Genomic DNA, 6,096 nt, shown 5'->3' with positions numbered 1-6,096 from the left:
CCATCTCTCTCTCCCATCTCTCCCTCTCTCTCTCCCTCTCTCTCTCTCTCATTCTCTCTCTGCCTTTCTGTTTCTCTCTGTCTCTCATTTTCTCTTGCTGTTTCTTGGTCTCTGTCTCTCACTCTCCTCTCTTTCTCACTCTCTCGTTCTCTTTCTGTCTCTTTCTCTCTTCTCTCCCTCTCTCTTATTCTCTCTTTCTCCTCTCTCTCTCTCTTGCACTCTACCTCTCATTCTCTCTCTCTCTCGTTCTTTCATTCTCTCTCTCTATCTCCTACTGTCTCTGTCTCTCACTCTCTCTTGTTCTCTCTTCAAGAACACAGAATAAAGACCTTTGAGGACCTAGTGAGAAGACAGGAAGAGGGTCCTCTTCCTTCCCCTTCCCTCTAACCCTGCTGGAAACTTGATTTTGAACTTCCTTGAACTGAGATCAAATAAATGTCTTTTGTTTAAACCCCCTGGCCAATGGTACTTCGTTTATCAGCCTCAGCCCAGAAACCTTTCTCTGGGTGTTTAACACTTTACTTCTCCAAGTAAAACCTACCACATTCATGTGTCATGGACCCCCAAAGGACATGACTGAGCACTGGCCAGGGAAAGGTCGGCCATAGAATTCGACTGAGCCTGACCCTGGTGTTTAGGGTACAGCCTCCTGGCTTGATCCCGACCTCCAGGACCAAGAGGAAGCATATAGGCGCATATGCTGAGTGTTACCTGTTCTCCAGTGTTTGCTTTTGCCATGATGACAGAGGCGACATGGGGAACAGTTTGCTCCTCACTGGTTTCCTCTGCACACGCGTTGGGGTGGATGCTACTCCCTAATTATTGACGCCTGTGTGGGCCTGCCCAGTTCTGTGGTACAGCCACATGGGTGGATGTCCTGACTTCTGCTGATGGCGGTGGGTGGCTTTTCTGGTAAAATGTTCCTGGATTTGACATTGAATGGGTTAACTGTGCTGGAAGAGAGAGTTTGGAGGTGGGGCTGTGGAGAACCTGCCTCCTGTGGTGGGTATTTAGTTCTGGAAAAAGGCAAGCACCACCTATAAAGCACTTCCCAGGTGTCTGCATGGACTTCACCTCCTAGGGCCTTTTGATATCAAGTATTTTAATAAAAATTATCTGAATAACTGTATATGCTATTCCAAAGGAAGTTCTGTAACAGCCAGAGAAGCCCAGAAACTATCTGTCTGGTTGTCTATCTATATCTATCTATCTAGTTATCATCTATGTACGTATCTAGATAGCTATCATTTATCATCTATCTATATATCTATCCATCTATCATCTATTATGTATGTATCTATCTACCCATCTAGCTATCATCTATGTATCTATCAATCTTGTGTCTAAGGATCTATCTATCTATCAGGTATCCTCTATCTCTGTGATCTATCTATGTATATGTCTATCCATCCATCTATTTATCTATGTATCAATCTTTCTATCAGTTTATATACCTATTATCTACATAATATCTATCCATCATCTAGTTACCATCAGTCTATCCATCTATCATCTATCTCATCTATATCTACCCATCTTTATCATCTATCTATTTCTGTCTATATATTTTCTCTACCATCTATCTATCTTTATCATCTTTTTCTTCTATCTATCATCCATGTAGCTATCCACCCATTTATCATCTATCCCTACAATGGAAATGTGTTTCAGTGTACAGGTCAGTCAGACCTTCCAAATGTGCTGATGTCATTTTGGTCATGCACTGTAAGGGATGCCTACCATGGATGATTTCAAAGAACCAGAAGTCAATCCTGGAGAATCTCCCAGGTACAAAGAAATCATTGTGGAAGCTTGAGCTCACAGCCCTGTTTTCTTAGGCTGGATCTAAACAGCCATGTACATCGGGGTGTGTCCTGGGCTCTCTGAAACTCCAGTCATCATCAGACGGGATCATGTTCTCTGTACCATCTGGGGATTTGTATGAATCCAGCTGATGATACCCAAGCACATCTAATAAGCAGGTACCGCTATGAATTCCCTGCTATTTGGGCTGGAGTGTCATTTAGGCATAAGATTGAGGAAAACAATCACCTCCCTGCATGTACAGGAAACAACAGCTTCCTGTGGAAGAAAGTCTGTTATTTAGCTTAAGGATCTCACTACCTTTAGAACAAACACCTATATTTAAACCAATGCTTGTAGGATAAACATATATTGGCATGCATATATCTAAGAGCTGCAAAACAGCAATGCCTTAATGGTCATGCACCAAATATCCTCTCCCTAACAATGGCAGGAATCAACCTCCCCTTCAAAATTCCCCGGGGAATCCAGGCCATAGGAGCGACTTTCCAATAAAGTCACTTGACCCTCCTCTGGGTGGGGAGAGTAGGAATCATGCTTCTGTTTCTTCTTGGAAAATTGCTGAGCATGCTCCTGACTTGGGAAGAGTTTTGCTCACCACACTCATCTTTGAGATGAAGCAAAGGAACCAGAAAGACAGGAGGAGCACCTGTGATTTGAGGCTTCTAGGAATCAGCTTCTCAGCTCTCTTCTAACAGAAATATGTTCCTCCTCCACTGGAAACGTTGCCTGGAAGCTCCTCATCTGACATTTGAGAATCCTCAACTCCAGTCCATGAAGAGATCCATTGGGGTTGGCCTGGGGAACTCGGCTTCCCATGTATAGGGCCTTTGGGCTTCCCGGAGAACATGTCTCAGCTAGATGTTCACTCTGGATCTATCTCTAAATGTACCTCTTCTGTATCACATTGGGCAACTTGAATCACCTCTGACTGTGAGGCCATGACAGTCATTTTATTTCCTCATTGACCCCATCTCATTGCACCCAAAGAGCTCTAGTACCCTTGGCTACAGTCCTAGATGTGTCCATAAACCCATGAAAGCTCATAAAGAAGAGTTTAGTGAGATTTCTCTGAGGCCCAGGGGTGGAATCTGTTGTTATCCTAACAAGTCCCCAAGGTAGAGGATAAATGTTAACCATAACAATGTATCCTTCTGTGATTCTGGGGTAAAGGTTTCCACCCATGACTTGGCCTACACCAGGATATGAATGTCACTTCTTTTGACTTGACTTTCCTCACACTTGACCAGTTTCTCCTGTTTATCTCCCTACTCCATCTTCTGCTTCATAACCATGCGCTCATGGATTCACAGCTTCTGAATTTAGAATTTTATCATTATCTTCACCAGATTTCCTGTTTTTTTAATTCCCCAGTGAAACTGATCATAACTGTAGTTATTCATACTCAATAATCATAATGTGAAAAGTCTTTATGAATGAGGAGGGTAGAACCCACTGGGATATCTTATTGAACACTTTTGCAGAATTTTGTCCAAAAGAATGATTCAATATTCCACCTTAAAGCTATCTCCTATCTCCAAGTAGACACCATCATGATGCTCTTCAATACTGTAAAAGAATCCAAGTCTCTCTTTTTTTCTGCTTCTCACATTTCTATTCTCACTACACTCTGTCTACACTTTGCACATTGACTGGTATGCACCAGGCACTAAAATAATATTTGTGCAAATATGTGTTGAATCCCAACAGTGTCCTCACTTGACGAATGCATTTTACATTTACCCAAGGTCTTGACTTCATAACCGCTAAGAGTTGTTGGATTGTTATATATATGTACATATATGTATGTATGTATATATACTTTCCAATAAAGTCACTTGGCCTTCCTCTGGGTGGGGAGAGTAGGAATCATGCTTCTGTTCCCTCTTGGAAAATTGTTGGACATGCTTCTGACTTGGGAAGAGTTTTCTCAACACACTCCTCTTTGAGATGAGAAAAAGGAACCAGAAAGACAGGAGGCATGCCTGTGATTTGAGGCTTCTAGGAATCAGCTTCTCAGCTCTCTTCTAACAAAAATATTTTCCTCTTTCTCCACTCCATATATACATATGAAGTACTTCAAATTATACTATAGAGCTATAGTAACCAAAGCAACATGGTACTGGCATTTAAAAAGACACATAGACCAATGGGACAGAAAAGAGAATGCAGAAATAAATCCACACATCAACAGTGAACTCATTTTCAACAAAGGTGCCAAGAACATGCACTGACAAAAGGATAGTTCCTTCAATCAGTGGTGCTGATAAAACTGAACATTTGTCTGTGGAAGAATGAAATTAGACCTTGATTGCTTGCTATGTACAAAAATCAAATCAAAATCACTTAAAAACATTATTTTCCCCTTTTTGCATCTGTTTTACTTTAGCTCTCTAAGAAAGTTACTTTTCTAATGCTTCCCTTTGACAAGTTTTCTCTTTCATTTTCTTGGTTGTCAATGTCTAATATTTTTTTCTTCCTCTAATTACGCACAATGTCTTTTCCCTTTTAGGGGGCAGTCCTAACTGCATTTCCAGTTTGATTTTTTTTTTTCCTATTGATTCAGCATCTTTTTCAATTAATGAGAACAGCTTAGGAACATTTGTGAATTGGGTTCAACATTCCAATCCGTTTCAATAATCCTTTTCTGACTCCTCTCAAGTAAGCAACTGATAGCTAAGTGTTTCCAGGCCAGTGGGCGTCCTCCTGAGGAAATCCTGAGGGAAATGTCAAGTCTTCTTGGGCTTTTCCTGAAATGCAGCTCAAGTGTACATGTTGCAACCACACATCCTGAATCCCCACCTCTGAAGATAATCTGAGACACTCTCAACAGAAGTGTCAGCTCACAAAGAAGTTTCCATCTTCGTCTTCAGTTCAGGCAAAGGCAAATCCTAGTCAATCATTAGCAAGACCCCATCTTTCTAGCTGGTCAAATGTCTTACCAATTCCTCTCCTTAAAACCTTGTAAATCAGTTGAATTTGCTCCTTATACCCTTCTCCCACTCTCTGTTTCTTCTTGCCTTCCTGTTACCTTTCTTAATTATCTATATTTTCATGTAAGAAAAATCTCTTTTAATTAGCACTTTTTCCCAACAAATTGTTTTGTTCTTTCACAACTAAATTATCTCTTTTGTTAATGAACTGTGGGGTACATGTGAGGATTGACTATATAAGTCAATTGTGTGCAGTTGAGATCTGGGCTTACAGTGAGCCCTCTCTCCCCCTGATGGTGGACCTGGTACCCAGTGTGTGGTCATGGACACCTTATCCCTCCTGCCTTCTGTAGCACTGGACCATGATCACTGGTCACATGAGCACAAAGGTGTGGGAATCAATTAGCACTTTTAAATATCTTTGTGCACATTTTTGCCATTGGTTGAGTGAATGGCACAACATAACACACATTGCCACTGGTTCAATGCTGAGGAAATACTACAATCATGTCTGTAAACTACAGACTGTCATAATCTTGTTGGATATTTGAAAGGACATAAGATGGAGTCAATATAGTCAAAGTTCTACCTAGTTTCTGTCATCGTCTCTTAACGTTACATAACTTGCTCTCTAATCAAGAACAGACTGGTTTTTCAGAGGTAACTATTGATAATTGCTTTATAACTCCCTCCCCAGCTTGTTTTTTTAAACAAGTTAACTTAATCAGTCTTTGTGACCTTCGTGACACAGACACCATCACCATAGCAATAGTCATGTGACTGACCCACCCAACTGCCTGCTGTCCATCAGTACCTGTGCTTATCTGTCAGCTTCGTGATGACAAAAATAAGACCACCCAGTCACCTTAACAACTTGCCCCCCATCAAAAGGAGATTTAAAAACATTCAACCTCAAGCAGCCATTTGCTTGCTAAGTTCTGGTCTGGCCATGTGATTCTTTGAGCTATGGCCACCATGTTTCGTAGCTTTGGCCCCCTCCCCCTACCTTGGGGAGGTGAATCTCCTCTATCTCTTTAATTTACTTTCTAAATAAACTATATTTTCCAATCTAATTTCTGTGCAATTCTTTGCATCTTCTGCACGACACTGGATCACAGACACCCACTCAAGTGGTTTGACCTAATATTTTGGAGGCCCTGCTGGAATTCTGACCTGACACTATTTGAGTGTGACTCTAAGTACACTAACAAATTTTAAATACCATCAATATGAGTGCATTGCCAGAATTACTCTAACATGTGCAAACTAATATACTCACACTGCTACCACTTCTAACATATATTGCCTTCAACCATGGATATGATTGTTAATGGATGCT

The sequence above is a fragment of the Carlito syrichta genome, unplaced genomic scaffold, assembly GCF_000164805.1.
Source record: "Carlito syrichta isolate Samal-C Ts95f unplaced genomic scaffold, Tarsius_syrichta-2.0.1 Scaffold316281, whole genome shotgun sequence".
Classification (NCBI taxonomy): Eukaryota; Metazoa; Chordata; class Mammalia; order Primates; family Tarsiidae; genus Carlito; species Carlito syrichta.
The sequence above is the reverse complement of the archived record's forward strand: the minus strand, read 5'-3'. Positions refer to the sequence as shown.